This window comes from Microcebus murinus, unplaced genomic scaffold (genome assembly GCF_040939455.1).
Source record: "Microcebus murinus isolate Inina unplaced genomic scaffold, M.murinus_Inina_mat1.0 scaf031_hap2_Mmur4.0, whole genome shotgun sequence".
NCBI classification, from domain to species: Eukaryota; Metazoa; Chordata; class Mammalia; order Primates; family Cheirogaleidae; genus Microcebus; species Microcebus murinus.
Window position 1 is genome coordinate 174,834 of NW_027438977.1, and position 16,839 is coordinate 191,672.

The 16,839-nt window shown below is 64.2% G+C and overlaps 5 non-coding genes across 5 annotated transcripts; all 5 read right to left on the bottom strand.

Annotated features, from left to right (window-relative positions):
* Positions 1–1,600: 1,600 nt before the first annotated feature.
* LOC142868467 (5S ribosomal RNA) lies at positions 1,601–1,719 on the bottom strand. The gene has a single exon (XR_012917468.1). It is a non-coding gene; the product is annotated as a 5S ribosomal RNA (ribosomal RNA).
* A 3,549-nt stretch (positions 1,720–5,268) lies between these two features.
* On the bottom strand, positions 5,269–5,387 carry LOC142868468 (5S ribosomal RNA). Its single transcript, XR_012917470.1, has one exon. It is a non-coding gene; the product is annotated as a 5S ribosomal RNA (ribosomal RNA).
* A 3,562-nt stretch (positions 5,388–8,949) lies between these two features.
* Positions 8,950–9,068, bottom strand: LOC142868469 (5S ribosomal RNA). The gene has a single exon (XR_012917471.1). It is a non-coding gene; the product is annotated as a 5S ribosomal RNA (ribosomal RNA).
* Positions 9,069–12,619: 3,551 nt separating this feature from the next.
* Positions 12,620–12,738, bottom strand: LOC142868404 (5S ribosomal RNA). Its single transcript, XR_012917407.1, has one exon. It is a non-coding gene; the product is annotated as a 5S ribosomal RNA (ribosomal RNA).
* A 3,557-nt stretch (positions 12,739–16,295) lies between these two features.
* On the bottom strand, positions 16,296–16,414 carry LOC142868405 (5S ribosomal RNA). The gene has a single exon (XR_012917408.1). It is a non-coding gene; the product is annotated as a 5S ribosomal RNA (ribosomal RNA).
* Between the last annotated feature and the right edge of the window lie 425 nt (positions 16,415–16,839).

The following is a 16,839-nucleotide window of genomic DNA, read 5'->3' on the forward strand; positions in this document are numbered from 1 at the left end:
ACAACCACCGGACCCTCAATCTCAGTTTTCGGATGTTTTTGCCACTCTAAGGACCCGCAGGCCAGCTGGGCCTTCTGGCAGGACAGAGAGCCCCGGAATCCGACGTGGAGAGCTGGGTGTACGTCCCCACGAGGAGGCGGTCCCCACCTCCGCGGCTCTCCCCTTGCGGGGGGGGGGGGGAAAGCAGCCACGGGGCCTCAGAGAAGACACCAGGCTGGGCGCCCGCCCCACAGTGGGGGCACGTCCCCCGCAGGCCACTTAGCGACGGCCGCCGGCCGGCGGACGGTTGGGTGGCGCGAGACGCTGCGGCCGCCCTGCTACCGGGTTCCTGGGAGGGCGTCCTGGAACCAGCGTCCACACCAAGCCCTTGGAAGGCCCAGGCGACGGAGGAGCCCCGTCAGGCAGGGGCCGAGGACGGTGACGGCCCGGGCGGGGAGGAGCGTGTCAGGCAGGGGCAGAGGACGGTGACAGGCCGGGCGGGAAGGAGTCAGTCAGGCAGGGGCCGAGGAGGAGACGGGCTGGGTAAGGGTTAGGGTTAGAGTCAGGGCACAAGTCACAATCGCAAAGACCTGGAAGCGACCCGAGTGCCCATCGACCCACGAGTGCGTAAATGAAATGTGGCGCGTGGACACCACGGAGTGCTATTCAGCTAGGAGGAGCAGCGGTGAGAGGGCACCTCTCGTGGTTCTCCTGGCCAGAGCTGGAACCCGTTCCAGTAAGCCAGGTAGCCCAAGAATGGACACACGAGCACCACGTGCTCGCGCTCACCAGCAAATGGGTACGAACCGATGGACACCTAAGTGGACACAGAGGAATCACCTTCATCGGGTGGGTGTCGGGCGGGTGGGGGGAGGGGATGGGCATACACCTCCATTAGGAATGGGGTGGGTGCGCACCGACTGGGGGATGGGCGCACTTGAGGCTCTGACCCGAGGGGGGAGGCAGGGAGAGGGCAACGTACCCGACCCTAACATTGGTACCCCCACAATACGCTGGAACGACATCAGAGGTAAATGAATAAGAACACAGGGGGGAGGGGGGCACGGGCAACACATGTCACCTTAATACTTGGACTCCCATCATCTGCTTGAAAAGAGAGAGAAAAGAAAATGCAATCATAGAGATAAGAGACACTTTTTAAAGATAATGAATCCGAAGAGAAAAGTAAAAGGAGGCCTGTGGAGCAGGTCTGGGTGTGACTCCGGATCCCCCAACATCAGGTGCCACCACCAAAGATTCCTACGTGTAGCCCATAGAACCCCAAAAGCAACGGGACGAGTTCTGGTCACATACTCCCTCCAAATGACATCCTGGCCTTCTTCTGGAACTCCCTCCCCTCTCAGACTCTCAAGGTTTCCTCCAGCGTGTCGGTTCCCACAGAGCAGACCTTTGGTCTGAGACCTGACAGTCCAGAAGCCACGCATGCTGCCGCGTGACGGCGGTGTCGCGGCTTGGGACAAGAGGAGGCCCCACGGTGCGGGCTGGGGCGCCAGGCACCGCGGCGGGCGCTGAGGGTGGGGGTGACCCCCACCCCGGGCCGCCGCCTCGCTCCCAGAGAGGGGACAGAACAGGAGGCAAAACAAAAAAAAAAAAAAGAAGAAGCCGACGGCACCCGGTATTCCCAGGCGGTCTCCCATCCAAGTACTAACCAGGCCCGACCCTGCTTAGCTTCCCAGACCAGACGAGGTCGGGCGCGTTCAGGGTGGTGTGGCCCTAGACGGCGGAGGGCGCCCCTGCCCCGCTCAAGAAGCCGAGCCTCTCTGCACTTCCCCGCCGCCTCCTCCCGCCCCAGGCCCCGCACCGGCGCTGACCCGCGCTGGGCCGGGCCTGTTGAGTTCACCGGCCGGGTCCGGCGGGCTCCGAGGGACGGGGGTGACAGGCGGGGCGGGGCGGGGCGGGCAGGGAGCGGTGGGCCGGGGTGGGGGGCTGTCTCTCTATACACACACAAACACACACACACACACACTCACACTCACTCACTCACACTCACACAAGATGCGCCTCCACGGCTGGACTCGCCAAGGTGGAGACCTTCCAGCCCCCTTCCTCTCCTCGCCTGGCCTCCTTCCCCTACCCGCCCCCCACCCCCAGCTCGTGGCCGCCCCCGCCGCCGCCGCCGCCGCCGCCGCAGCCGCCGCCGATTGCGCACGCGCGGATCGCCCGCCCTTTGACCCCAGGCAGGGGCCGCCCTCCCCGACAACCCCTTTCAGCTGGGCCCCCCACCCTGTGGGTGGGCTGCCGCCTATTCCCCCGGGCCCGGGCTGGGGCACAGCGCATGGGGGAGGGGAGCGAGTGTATGGGGCGTCTCTCTCCCTCTCTAGGGATGTGTCCCATGGGTGGGGTGGCGTGGTTTGTGGGGCGCTGAAGAAATCAGTCCCCTCCATCTCCTACCTCTGGAAAACGCCCAAGCCCTTGGAGAACTGCCGGCAACGCGACGGGGGGGGGGGGGGGGCCGGGACCCTCCTCTGCGTCCTCCTGTGGCCCAGTCCAAGGGGCCTGGGCCTGGCCGGGGCTGCATTGGACCCCGACCACCCTGGCGTGTGGACTCGCTAAAAATCGGCGATTAGATATTGGATTCCAGCTTCATTGAGGTCATTTCACTAATGAGTGCACCGGAAAGAGTTTCCTAATCCATCTGTGAGGGTGGCAACTGAAAGAGAATTTGAAAGCTGACAGAATAGGCGAGGAAAGGCATAGGAGATTTCCACACCCAGTAAGGAAGCCTTTCCCGAAATGGAAGAAAGAAACGAGCAAACAGAAACACCGGTAGCCCGCCAGGATCAGAGTCTGCCCCCGAGAGAAAGTACCCTGACCAGGTTCACCCGTGGGTGGGTGGCGAGCTAGCGGCATTCAGAAGAGCGAGGCCCGCAGTCTGTGCAGAAGACACCTGCACTCGGGTGTGTGTGGCGGCACGATTCACAAGCAGCTCCAGATGTTAAGCCAAGGAGAAGCCAGGGAGTTCCCAACGCCCCAGGTGTCCTCAGCCCACGACTGGCTGCTGGGGGAATGCGAAGCCCGGCTCCTTGTCTCAGAGCGGGACAACCAGGAGGTGTGACGTACACCCCGGGGTTCCCAGGAGGATCAGGCTGAAGCTGGGACTTGGCCTGAAAGTGTCCCCTCGCATGGCCACCCCCTTCCCCTTCCTGCTCCTCTACTCCTGGTGCCCCTCCATCCAGGGGCCAGACCTTAAAGAGTCACCCGCAAGAGAATCCTGGTCCCAAAGGAGCCTTCTGGGGGACCCGTGCTGAGAGAGGTTGTGGGCATGGCCCGCTGGGGCTCTGCCCGACCCAGGGCTGAGAGATGCAACCTCCCAGCTCTGGGTCCCTGCAGGGGAAGCGTTGGCAAGCACAGGGCCAGTCCTCCAAAGGCCCAGGTGCAGGGAGCCCAGGCCAAGCAGCCTGTGGAAGAAGCCACCCCGGGAAGACGACTGCAGGCCACGGCCCTTCCCACCTCCTCCTCCTCCTCCTCCTGCTCCTCCACCCCCCCCGACCTCCCACCCCCCACCCCCGACATGGCGCAGGGCTCAGAGACACCTCAGACACTTGCTACCCAAAGTGCAAAGGGCATCAGTTGCTCCTCCAAACCCCCCCCCCCTGCCCAGCAGACCGCGTTGTCCAGCCAGCCCCCGGGCCTCCCTGGGGTGCCCAGCACAAAAGTGCAGACAACCACCGGACCCTCAATCTCAGTTTTCGGATGTTTTTGCCACTCTAAGGACCCGCAGGCCAGCTGGGCCTTCTGGCAGGACAGAGAGCCCCGGAATCCGACGTGGAGAGCTGGGTGTACGTCCCCACGAGGAGGCGGTCCCCACCTCCGCGGCTCTCCCCTTGCGGGGGGGGGGGGGAAAGCAGCCACGGGGCCTCAGAGAAGACACCAGGCTGGGCGCCCGCCCCACAGTGGGGGCACGTCCCCCGCAGGCCACTTAGCGACGGCCGCCGGCCGGCGGACGGTTGGGTGGCGCGAGACGCTGCGGCCGCCCTGCTACCGGGTTCCTGGGAGGGCGTCCTGGAACCAGCGTCCACACCAAGCCCTTGGAAGGCCCAGGCGACGGAGGAGCCCCGTCAGGCAGGGGCCGAGGACGGTGACGGCCCGGGCGGGGAGGAGCGTGTCAGGCAGGGGCAGAGGACGGTGACAGGTGACAGGCCGGGCGGGAAGGAGTCAGTCAGGCAGGGGCCGAGGAGGAGACGGGCTGGGTAAGGGTTAGGGTTAGAGTCAGGGCACAAGTCACAATCGCAAAGACCTGGAAGCGACCCGAGTGCCCATCGACCCACGAGTGCGTAAATGAAATGTGGCGCGTGGACACCACGGAGTGCTATTCAGCTAGGAGGAGCAGCGGTGAGAGGGCACCTCTCGTGGTTCTCCTGGCCAGAGCTGGAACCCGTTCCAGTAAGCCAGGTAGCCCAAGAATGGACACACGAGCACCACGTGCTCGCGCTCACCAGCAAATGGGTACGAACCGATGGACACCTAAGTGGACACAGAGGAATCACCTTCATCGGGTGGGTGTCGGGCGGGTGGGGGGAGGGGATGGGCATACACCTCCATTAGGAATGGGGTGGGTGCGCACCGACTGGGGGATGGGCGCACTTGAGGCTCTGACCCGAGGGGGGAGGCAGGGAGAGGGCAACGTACCCGACCCTAACATTGGTACCCCCACAATACGCTGGAACGACATCAGAGGTAAATGAATAAGAACACAGGGGGGAGGGGGGCACGGGCAACACATGTCACCTTAATACTTGGACTCCCATCATCTGCTTGAAAAGAGAGAGAAAAGAAAATGCAATCATAGAGATAAGAGACACTTTTTAAAGATAATGAATCCGAAGAGAAAAGTAAAAGGAGGCCTGTGGAGCAGGTCTGGGTGTGACTCCGGATCCCCCAACATCAGGTGCCACCACCAAAGATTCCTACGTGTAGCCCATAGAACCCCAAAAGCAACGGGACGAGTTCTGGTCACATACTCCCTCCAAATGACATCCTGGCCTTCTTCTGGAACTCCCTCCCCTCTCAGACTCTCAAGGTTTCCTCCAGCGTGTCGGTTCCCACAGAGCAGACCTTTGGTCTGAGACCTGACAGTCCAGAAGCCACGCATGCTGCCGCGTGACGGCGGTGTCGCGGCTTGGGACAAGAGGAGGCCCCACGGTGCGGGCTGGGGCGCCAGGCACCGCGGCGGGCGCTGAGGGTGGGGGTGACCCCCACCCCGGGCCGCCGCCTCGCTCCCAGAGAGGGGACAGAACAGGAGGCAAAACAAAAAAAAAAAAAAGAAGAAGCCGACGGCACCCGGTATTCCCAGGCGGTCTCCCATCCAAGTACTAACCAGGCCCGACCCTGCTTAGCTTCCCAGACCAGACGAGGTCGGGCGCGTTCAGGGTGGTGTGGCCCTAGACGGCGGAGGGCGCCCCTGCCCCGCTCAAGAAGCCGAGCCTCTCTGCACTTCCCCGCCGCCTCCTCCCGCCCCAGGCCCCGCACCGGCGCTGACCCGCGCCGGGCCGGGCCTGTTGAGTTCACCGGCCGGGTCCGGCGGGCTCCGAGGGACGGGGGTGACAGGCGGGGCGGGGCGGGGCGGGCAGGGAGCGGTGGGCCGGGGTGGGGGGCTGTCTCTCTATACACACACAAACACACACACACACACACTCACACTCACTCACTCACACTCACACAAGATGCGCCTCCACGGCTGGACTCGCCAAGGTGGAGACCTTCCAGCCCCCTTCCTCTCCTCGCCTGGCCTCCTTCCCCTACCCGCCCCCCACCCCCAGCTCGTGGCCGCCCCCGCCGCCGCCGCCGCCGCCGCCGCCGCCGCCGCAGCCGCCGCCGATTGCGCACGGGCGGATCGCCCGCCCTTTGACCCCAGGCAGGGGCCGCCCTCCCCGACAACCCCTTTCAGCTGGGCCCCCCACCCTGTGGGTGGGCTGCCGCCTATTCCGCCGGGCCCGGGCTGGAGCACAGCGCATGGGGGAGGGGAGCGAGTGTATGGGGCGTCTCTCTCCCTCTCTAGGGATGTGTCCCATGGGTGGGGTGGCGTGGTTTGTGGGGCGCTGAAGAAATCAGTCCCCTCCATCTCCTACCTCTGGAAAACGCCCAAGCCCTTGGAGAACTGCCGGCAACGCGACCGGGGGGGGGGGGGGGGGGGGGCCGGGACCCTCCTCTGCGTCCTCCTGTGGCCCAGTCCAAGGGGCCTGGGCCTGGCCGGGGCTGCATTGGACCCCGACCACCCTGGCGTGTGGACTCGCTAAAAATCGGCGATTAGATATTGGATTCCAGCTTCATTGAGGTCATTTCACTAATGAGTGCACCGGAAAGAGTTTCCTAATCCATCTGTGAGGGTGGCAACTGAAAGAGAATTTGAAAGCTGACAGAATAGGCGAGGAAAGGCATAGGAGATTTCCACACCCAGTAAGGAAGCCTTTCCCGAAATGGAAGAAAGAAACGAGCAAACAGAAACACCGGTAGCCCGCCAGGATCAGAGTCTGCCCCCGAGAGAAAGTACCCTGACCAGGTTCACCCGTGGGTGGGTGGCGAGCTAGCGGCATTCAGAAGAGCGAGGCCCGCAGTCTGTGCAGAAGACACCTGCACTCGGGTGTGTGTGGCGGCACGATTCACAAGCAGCTCCAGATGTTAAGCCAAGGAGAAGCCAGGGAGTTCCCAACGCCCCAGGTGTCCTCAGCCCACGACTGGCTGCTGGGGGAATGCGAAGCCCGGCTCCTTGTCTCAGAGCGGGACAACCAGGAGGTGTGACGTACACCCCGGGGTTCCCAGGAGGATCAGGCTGAAGCTGGGACTTGGCCTGAAAGTGTCCCCTCGCATGGCCACCCCCTTCCCCTTCCTGCTCCTCTACTCCTGGTGCCCCTCCATCCAGGGGCCAGACCTTAAAGAGTCACCCGCAAGAGAATCCTGGTCCCAAAGGAGCCTTCTGGGGGACCCGTGCTGAGAGAGGTTGTGGGCATGGCCCGCTGGGGCTCTGCCCGACCCAGGGCTGAGAGATGCAACCTCCCAGCTCTGGGTCCCTGCAGGGGAAGCGTTGGCAAGCACAGGGCCAGTCCTCCAAAGGCCCAGGTGCAGGGAGCCCAGGCCAAGCAGCCTGTGGAAGAAGCCACCCCGGGAAGACGACTGCAGGCCACGGCCCTTCCCACCTCCTCCTCCTCCTCCTCCTGCTCCTCCACCCCCCCGACCTCCCACCCCCCACCCCCGACATGGCGCAGGGCTCAGAGACACCTCAGACACTTGCTACCCAAAGTGCAAAGGGCATCAGTTGCTCCTCCAAACCCCCCCCCCCTGCCCAGCAGACCGCGTTGTCCAGCCAGCCCCCGGGCCTCCCTGGGGTGCCCAGCACAAAAGTGCAGACAACCACCGGACCCTCAATCTCAGTTTTCGGATGTTTTTGCCACTCTAAGGACCCGCAGGCCAGCTGGGCCTTCTGGCAGGACAGAGAGCCCCGGAATCCGACGTGGAGAGCTGGGTGTACGTCCCCACGAGGAGGCGGTCCCCACCTCCGCGGCTCTCCCCTTGCGGGGGGGGGGGGAAAGCAGCCACGGGGCCTCAGAGAAGACACCAGGCTGGGCGCCCGCCCCACAGTGGGGGCACGTCCCCCGCAGGCCACTTAGCGACGGCCGCCGGCCGGCGGACGGTTGGGTGGCGCGAGACGCTGCGGCCGCCCTGCTACCGGGTTCCTGGGAGGGCGTCCTGGAACCAGCGTCCACACCAAGCCCTTGGAAGGCCCAGGCGACGGAGGAGCCCCGTCAGGCAGGGGCCGAGGACGGTGACGGCCCGGGCGGGGAGGAGCGTGTCAGGCAGGGGCAGAGGACGGTGACAGGTGACAGGCCGGGCGGGAAGGAGTCAGTCAGGCAGGGGCCGAGGAGGAGACGGGCTGGGTAAGGGTTAGGGTTAGAGTCAGGGCACAAGTCACAATCGCAAAGACCTGGAAGCGACCCGAGTGCCCATCGACCCACGAGTGCGTAAATGAAATGTGGCGCGTGGACACCACGGAGTGCTATTCAGCTAGGAGGAGCAGCGGTGAGAGGGCACCTCTCGTGGTTCTCCTGGCCAGAGCTGGAACCCGTTCCAGTAAGCCAGGTAGCCCAAGAATGGACACACGAGCACCACGTGCTCGCGCTCACCAGCAAATGGGTACGAACCGATGGACACCTAAGTGGACACAGAGGAATCACCTTCATCGGGTGGGTGTCGGGCGGGTGGGGGGAGGGGATGGGCATACACCTCCATTAGGAATGGGGTGGGTGCGCACCGACTGGGGGATGGGCACACTTGAGGCTCTGACCCGAGGGGGGAGGCAGGGAGAGGGCAACGTACCCGACCCTAACATTGGTACCCCCACAATACGCTGGAACGACATCAGAGGTAAATGAATAAGAACACAGGGGGGAGGGGGGCACGGGCAACACATGTCACCTTAATACTTGGACTCCCATCATCTGCTTGAAAAGAGAGAGAAAAGAAAATGCAATCATAGAGATAAGAGACACTTTTTAAAGATAATGAATCCGAAGAGAAAAGTAAAAGGAGGCCTGTGGAGCAGGTCTGGGTGTGACTCCGGATCCCCCAACATCAGGTGCCACCACCAAAGATTCCTACGTGTAGCCCATAGAACCCCAAAAGCAACGGGACGAGTTCTGGTCACATACTCCCTCCAAATGACATCCTGGCCTTCTTCTGGAACTCCCTCCCCTCTCAGACTCTCAAGGTTTCCTCCAGCGTGTCGGTTCCCACAGAGCAGACCTTTGGTCTGAGACCTGACAGTCCAGAAGCCACGCATGCTGCCGCGTGACGGCGGTGTCGCGGCTTGGGACAAGAGGAGGCCCCACGGTGCGGGCTGGGGCGCCAGGCACCGCGGCGGGCGCTGAGGGTGGGGGTGACCCCCACCCCGGGCCGCCGCCTCGCTCCCAGAGAGGGGACAGAACAGGAGGCAAAACAAAAAAAAAAAAAAGAAGAAGCCGACGGCACCCGGTATTCCCAGGCGGTCTCCCATCCAAGTACTAACCAGGCCCGACCCTGCTTAGCTTCCCAGACCAGACGAGGTCGGGCGCGTTCAGGGTGGTGTGGCCCTAGACGGCGGAGGGCGCCCCTGCCCCGCTCAAGAAGCCGAGCCTCTCTGCACTTCCCCGCCGCCTCCTCCCGCCCCAGGCCCCGCACCGGCGCTGACCCGCGCCGGGCCGGGCCTGTTGAGTTCACCGGCCGGGTCCGGCGGGCTCCGAGGGACGGGGGTGACAGGCGGGGCGGGGCGGGGCGGGCAGGGAGCGGTGGGCCGGGGTGGGGGGCTGTCTCTCTATACACACACAAACACACACACACACACACTCACACTCACTCACTCACACTCACACAAGATGCGCCTCCACGGCTGGACTCGCCAAGGTGGAGACCTTCCAGCCCCCTTCCTCTCCTCGCCTGGCCTCCTTCCCCTACCCGCCCCCCACCCCCAGCTCGTGGCCGCCCCCGCCGCCGCCGCCGCCGCCGCCGCAGCCGCCGCCGATTGCGCACGCGCGGATCGCCCGCCCTTTGACCCCAGGCAGGGGCCGCCCTCCCCGACAACCCCTTTCAGCTGGGCCCCCCACCCTGTGGGTGGGCTGCCGCCTATTCCCCCGGGCCCGGGCTGGGGCACAGCGCATGGGGGAGGGGAGCGAGTGTATGGGGCGTCTCTCTCTCTCTCTAGGGATGTGTCCCATGGGTGGGGTGGCGTGGTTTGTGGGGCGCTGAAGAAATCAGTCCCCTCCATCTCCTACCTCTGGAAAACGCCCAAGCCCTTGGAGAACTGCCGGCAACGCGACGGGGGGGGGGGGGGGGGCCGGGACCCTCCTCTGCGTCCTCCTGTGGCCCAGTCCAAGGGGCCTGGGCCTGGCCGGGGCTGCATTGGACCCCGACCACCCTGGCGTGTGGACTCGCTAAAAATCGGCGATTAGATATTGGATTCCAGCTTCATTGAGGTCATTTCACTAATGAGTGCACCGGAAAGAGTTTCCTAATCCATCTGTGAGGGTGGCAACTGAAAGAGAATTTGAAAGCTGACAGAATAGGCGAGGAAAGGCATAGGAGATTTCCACACCCAGTAAGGAAGCCTTTCCCGAAATGGAAGAAAGAAACGAGCAAACAGAAACACCGGTAGCCCGCCAGGATCAGAGTCTGCCCCCGAGAGAAAGTACCCTGACCAGGTTCACCCGTGGGTGGGTGGCGAGCTAGCGGCATTCAGAAGAGCGAGGCCCGCAGTCTGTGCAGAAGACACCTGCACTCGGGTGTGTGTGGCGGCACGATTCACAAGCAGCTCCAGATGTTAAGCCAAGGAGAAGCCAGGGAGTTCCCAACGCCCCAGGTGTCCTCAGCCCACGACTGGCTGCTGGGGGAATGCGAAGCCCGGCTCCTTGTCTCAGAGCGGGACAACCAGGAGGTGTGACGTACACCCCGGGGTTCCCAGGAGGATCAGGCTGAAGCTGGGACTTGGCCTGAAAGTGTCCCCTCGCATGGCCACCCCCTTCCCCTTCCTGCTCCTCTACTCCTGGTGCCCCTCCATCCAGGGGCCAGACCTTAAAGAGTCACCCGCAAGAGAATCCTGGTCCCAAAGGAGCCTTCTGGGGGACCCGTGCTGAGAGAGGTTGTGGGCATGGCCCGCTGGGGCTCTGCCCGACCCAGGGCTGAGAGATGCAACCTCCCAGCTCTGGGTCCCTGCAGGGGAAGCGTTGGCAAGCACAGGGCCAGTCCTCCAAAGGCCCAGGTGCAGGGAGCCCAGGCCAAGCAGCCTGTGGAAGAAGCCACCCCGGGAAGACGACTGCAGGCCACGGCCCTTCCCACCTCCTCCTCCTCCTCCTCCTGCTCCTCCACCCCCCCGACCTCCCACCCCCCACCCCCGACATGGCGCAGGGCTCAGAGACACCTCAGACACTTGCTACCCAAAGTGCAAAGGGCATCAGTTGCTCCTCCAAACCCCCCCCCCCTGCCCAGCAGACCGCGTTGTCCAGCCAGCCCCCGGGCCTCCCTGGGGTGCCCAGCACAAAAGTGCAGACAACCACCGGACCCTCAATCTCAGTTTTCGGATGTTTTTGCCACTCTAAGGACCCGCAGGCCAGCTGGGCCTTCTGGCAGGACAGAGAGCCCCGGAATCCGACGTGGAGAGCTGGGTGTACGTCCCCACGAGGAGGCGGTCCCCACCTCCGCGGCTCTCCCCTTGCGGGGGGGGGGGGGGGAAAGCAGCCACGGGGCCTCAGAGAAGACACCAGGCTGGGCGCCCGCCCCACAGTGGGGGCACGTCCCCCGCAGGCCACTTAGCGACGGCCGCCGGCCGGCGGACGGTTGGGTGGCGCGAGACGCTGCGGCCGCCCTGCTACCGGGTTCCTGGGAGGGCGTCCTGGAACCAGCGTCCACACCAAGCCCTTGGAAGGCCCAGGCGACGGAGGAGCCCCGTCAGGCAGGGGCCGAGGACGGTGACGGCCCGGGCGGGGAGGAGCGTGTCAGGCAGGGGCAGAGGACGGTGACAGGTGACAGGCCGGGCGGGAAGGAGTCAGTCAGGCAGGGGCCGAGGAGGAGACGGGCTGGGTAAGGGTTAGGGTTAGAGTCAGGGCACAAGTCACAATCGCAAAGACCTGGAAGCGACCCGAGTGCCCATCGACCCACGAGTGCGTAAATGAAATGTGGCGCGTGGACACCACGGAGTGCTATTCAGCTAGGAGGAGCAGCGGTGAGAGGGCACCTCTCGTGGTTCTCCTGGCCAGAGCTGGAACCCGTTCCAGTAAGCCAGGTAGCCCAAGAATGGACACACGAGCACCACGTGCTCGCGCTCACCAGCAAATGGGTACGAACCGATGGACACCTAAGTGGACACAGAGGAATCACCTTCATCGGGTGGGTGTCGGGCGGGTGGGGGGAGGGGATGGGCATACACCTCCATTAGGAATGGGGTGGGTGCGCACCGACTGGGGGATGGGCGCACTTGAGGCTCTGACCCGAGGGGGGAGGCAGGGAGAGGGCAACGTACCCGACCCTAACATTGGTACCCCCACAATACGCTGGAACGACATCAGAGGTAAATGAATAAGAACACAGGGGGGAGGGGGGCACGGGCAACACATGTCACCTTAATACTTGGACTCCCATCATCTGCTTGAAAAGAGAGAGAAAAGAAAATGCAATCATAGAGATAAGAGACACTTTTTAAAGATAATGAATCCGAAGAGAAAAGTAAAAGGAGGCCTGTGGAGCAGGTCTGGGTGTGACTCCGGATCCCCCAACATCAGGTGCCACCACCAAAGATTCCTACGTGTAGCCCATAGAACCCCAAAAGCAACGGGACGAGTTCTGGTCACATACTCCCTCCAAATGACATCCTGGCCTTCTTCTGGAACTCCCTCCCCTCTCAGACTCTCAAGGTTTCCTCCAGCGTGTCGGTTCCCACAGAGCAGACCTTTGGTCTGAGACCTGACAGTCCAGAAGCCACGCATGCTGCCGCGTGACGGCGGTGTCGCGGCTTGGGACAAGAGGAGGCCCCACGGTGCGGGCTGGGGCGCCAGGCACCGCGGCGGGCGCTGAGGGTGGGGGTGACCCCCACCCCGGGCCGCCGCCTCGCTCCCAGAGAGGGGACAGAACAGGAGGCAAAACAAAAAAAAAAAAAAGAAGAAGCCGACGGCACCCGGTATTCCCAGGCGGTCTCCCATCCAAGTACTAACCAGGCCCGACCCTGCTTAGCTTCCCAGACCAGACGAGGTCGGGCGCGTTCAGGGTGGTGTGGCCCTAGACGGCGGAGGGCGCCCCTGCCCCGCTCAAGAAGCCGAGCCTCTCTGCACTTCCCCGCCGCCTCCTCCCGCCCCAGGCCCCGCACCGGCGCTGACCCGCGCCGGGCCGGGCCTGTTGAGTTCACCGGCCGGGTCCGGCGGGCTCCGAGGGACGGGGGTGACAGGCGGGGCGGGGCGGGGCGGGCAGGGAGCGGTGGGCCGGGGTGGGGGGCTGTCTCTCTATACACACACAAACACACACACACACACACTCACACTCACTCACTCACACTCACACAAGATGCGCCTCCACGGCTGGACTCGCCAAGGTGGAGACCTTCCAGCCCCCTTCCTCTCCTCGCCTGGCCTCCTTCCCCTACCCGCCCCCCACCCCCAGCTCGTGGCCGCCCCCGCCGCCGCCGCCGCCGCCGCCGCCGCCGCCGCAGCCGCCGCCGATTGCGCACGGGCGGATCGCCCGCCCTTTGACCCCAGGCAGGGGCCGCCCTCCCCGACAACCCCTTTCAGCTGGGCCCCCCACCCTGTGGGTGGGCTGCCGCCTATTCCGCCGGGCCCGGGCTGGAGCACAGCGCATGGGGGAGGGGAGCGAGTGTATGGGGCGTCTCTCTCCCTCTCTAGGGATGTGTCCCATGGGTGGGGTGGCGTGGTTTGTGGGGCGCTGAAGAAATCAGTCCCCTCCATCTCCTACCTCTGGAAAACGCCCAAGCCCTTGGAGAACTGCCGGCAACGCGACCGGGGGGGGGGGGGGGGCCGGGACCCTCCTCTGCGTCCTCCTGTGGCCCAGTCCAAGGGGCCTGGGCCTGGCCGGGGCTGCATTGGACCCCGACCACCCTGGCGTGTGGACTCGCTAAAAATCGGCGATTAGATATTGGATTCCAGCTTCATTGAGGTCATTTCACTAATGAGTGCACCGGAAAGAGTTTCCTAATCCATCTGTGAGGGTGGCAACTGAAAGAGAATTTGAAAGCTGACAGAATAGGCGAGGAAAGGCATAGGAGATTTCCACACCCAGTAAGGAAGCCTTTCCCGAAATGGAAGAAAGAAACGAGCAAACAGAAACACCGGTAGCCCGCCAGGATCAGAGTCTGCCCCCGAGAGAAAGTACCCTGACCAGGTTCACCCGTGGGTGGGTGGCGAGCTAGCGGCATTCAGAAGAGCGAGGCCCGCAGTCTGTGCAGAAGACACCTGCACTCGGGTGTGTGTGGCGGCACGATTCACAAGCAGCTCCAGATGTTAAGCCAAGGAGAAGCCAGGGAGTTCCCAACGCCCCAGGTGTCCTCAGCCCACGACTGGCTGCTGGGGGAATGCGAAGCCCGGCTCCTTGTCTCAGAGCGGGACAACCAGGAGGTGTGACGTACACCCCGGGGTTCCCAGGAGGATCAGGCTGAAGCTGGGACTTGGCCTGAAAGTGTCCCCTCGCATGGCCACCCCCTTCCCCTTCCTGCTCCTCTACTCCTGGTGCCCCTCCATCCAGGGGCCAGACCTTAAAGAGTCACCCGCAAGAGAATCCTGGTCCCAAAGGAGCCTTCTGGGGGACCCGTGCTGAGAGAGGTTGTGGGCATGGCCCGCTGGGGCTCTGCCCGACCCAGGGCTGAGAGATGCAACCTCCCAGCTCTGGGTCCCTGCAGGGGAAGCGTTGGCAAGCACAGGGCCAGTCCTCCAAAGGCCCAGGTGCAGGGAGCCCAGGCCAAGCAGCCTGTGGAAGAAGCCACCCCGGGAAGACGACTGCAGGCCACGGCCCTTCCCACCTCCTCCTCCTCCTCCTCCTGCTCCTCCACCCCCCCGACCTCCCACCCCCCACCCCCGACATGGCGCAGGGCTCAGAGACACCTCAGACACTTGCTACCCAAAGTGCAAAGGGCATCAGTTGCTCCTCCAAACCCCCCCCCCCTGCCCAGCAGACCGCGTTGTCCAGCCAGCCCCCGGGCCTCCCTGGGGTGCCCAGCACAAAAGTGCAGACAACCACCGGACCCTCAATCTCAGTTTTCGGATGTTTTTGCCACTCTAAGGACCCGCAGGCCAGCTGGGCCTTCTGGCAGGACAGAGAGCCCCGGAATCCGACGTGGAGAGCTGGGTGTACGTCCCCACGAGGAGGCGGTCCCCACCTCCGCGGCTCTCCCCTTGCGGGGGGGGGGGGAAAGCAGCCACGGGGCCTCAGAGAAGACACCAGGCTGGGCGCCCGCCCCACAGTGGGGGCACGTCCCCCGCAGGCCACTTAGCGACGGCCGCCGGCCGGCGGACGGTTGGGTGGCGCGAGACGCTGCGGCCGCCCTGCTACCGGGTTCCTGGGAGGGCGTCCTGGAACCAGCGTCCACACCAAGCCCTTGGAAGGCCCAGGCGACGGAGGAGCCCCGTCAGGCAGGGGCCGAGGACGGTGACGGCCCGGGCGGGGAGGAGCGTGTCAGGCAGGGGCAGAGGACGGTGACAGGTGACAGGCCGGGCGGGAAGGAGTCAGTCAGGCAGGGGCCGAGGAGGAGACGGGCTGGGTAAGGGTTAGGGTTAGAGTCAGGGCACAAGTCACAATCGCAAAGACCTGGAAGCGACCCGAGTGCCCATCGACCCACGAGTGCGTAAATGAAATGTGGCGCGTGGACACCACGGAGTGCTATTCAGCTAGGAGGAGCAGCGGTGAGAGGGCACCTCTCGTGGTTCTCCTGGCCAGAGCTGGAACCCGTTCCAGTAAGCCAGGTAGCCCAAGAATGGACACACGAGCACCACGTGCTCGCGCTCACCAGCAAATGGGTACGAACCGATGGACACCTAAGTGGACACAGAGGAATCACCTTCATCGGGTGGGTGTCGGGCGGGTGGGGGGAGGGGATGGGCATACACCTCCATTAGGAATGGGGTGGGTGCGCACCGACTGGGGGATGGGCGCACTTGAGGCTCTGACCCGAGGGGGGAGGCAGGGAGAGGGCAACGTACCCGACCCTAACATTGGTACCCCCACAATACGCTGGAACGACATCAGAGGTAAATGAATAAGAACACAGGGGGGAGGGGGGCACGGGCAACACATGTCACCTTAATACTTGGACTCCCATCATCTGCTTGAAAAGAGAGAGAAAAGAAAATGCAATCATAGAGATAAGAGACACTTTTTAAAGATAATGAATCCGAAGAGAAAAGTAAAAGGAGGCCTGTGGAGCAGGTCTGGGTGTGACTCCGGATCCCCCAACATCAGGTGCCACCACCAAAGATTCCTACGTGTAGCCCATAGAACCCCAAAAGCAACGGGACGAGTTCTGGTCACATACTCCCTCCAAATGACATCCTGGCCTTCTTCTGGAACTCCCTCCCCTCTCAGACTCTCAAGGTTTCCTCCAGCGTGTCGGTTCCCACAGAGCAGACCTTTGGTCTGAGACCTGACAGTCCAGAAGCCACGCATGCTGCCGCGTGACGGCGGTGTCGCGGCTTGGGACAAGAGGAGGCCCCACGGTGCGGGCTGGGGCGCCAGGCACCGCGGCGGGCGCTGAGGGTGGGGGTGACCCCCACCCCGGGCCGCCGCCTCGCTCCCAGAGAGGGGACAGAACAGGAGGCAAAACAAAAAAAAAAAAAAGAAGAAGCCGACGGCACCCGGTATTCCCAGGCGGTCTCCCATCCAAGTACTAACCAGGCCCGACCCTGCTTAGCTTCCCAGACCAGACGAGGTCGGGCGCGTTCAGGGTGGTGTGGCCCTAGACGGCGGAGGGCGCCCCTGCCCCGCTCAAGAAGCCGAGCCTCTCTGCACTTCCCCGCCGCCTCCTCCCGCCCCAGGCCCCGCACCGGCGCTGACCCGCGCCGGGCCGGGACTGTTGAGTTCACCGGCCGGGTCCGGCGGGCTCCGAGGGACGGGGGTGACAGGCGGGGCGGGGCGGGGCGGGCAGGGAGCGGTGGGCCGGGGTGGGGGGCTGTCTCTCTATACACACACAAACACACACACACACACACTCACACTCACTCACTCACACTCACACAAGATGCGCCTCCACGGCTGGACTCGCCAAGGTGGAGACCTTCCAGCCCCCTTCCTCTCCTCGCCTGGCCTCCTTCCCCTACCCGCCCCCCACCCCCAGCTCGTGGCCGCCCCCGCCGCCGCCGCCGCCGCCGCCGCAGCCGCCGCCGATTG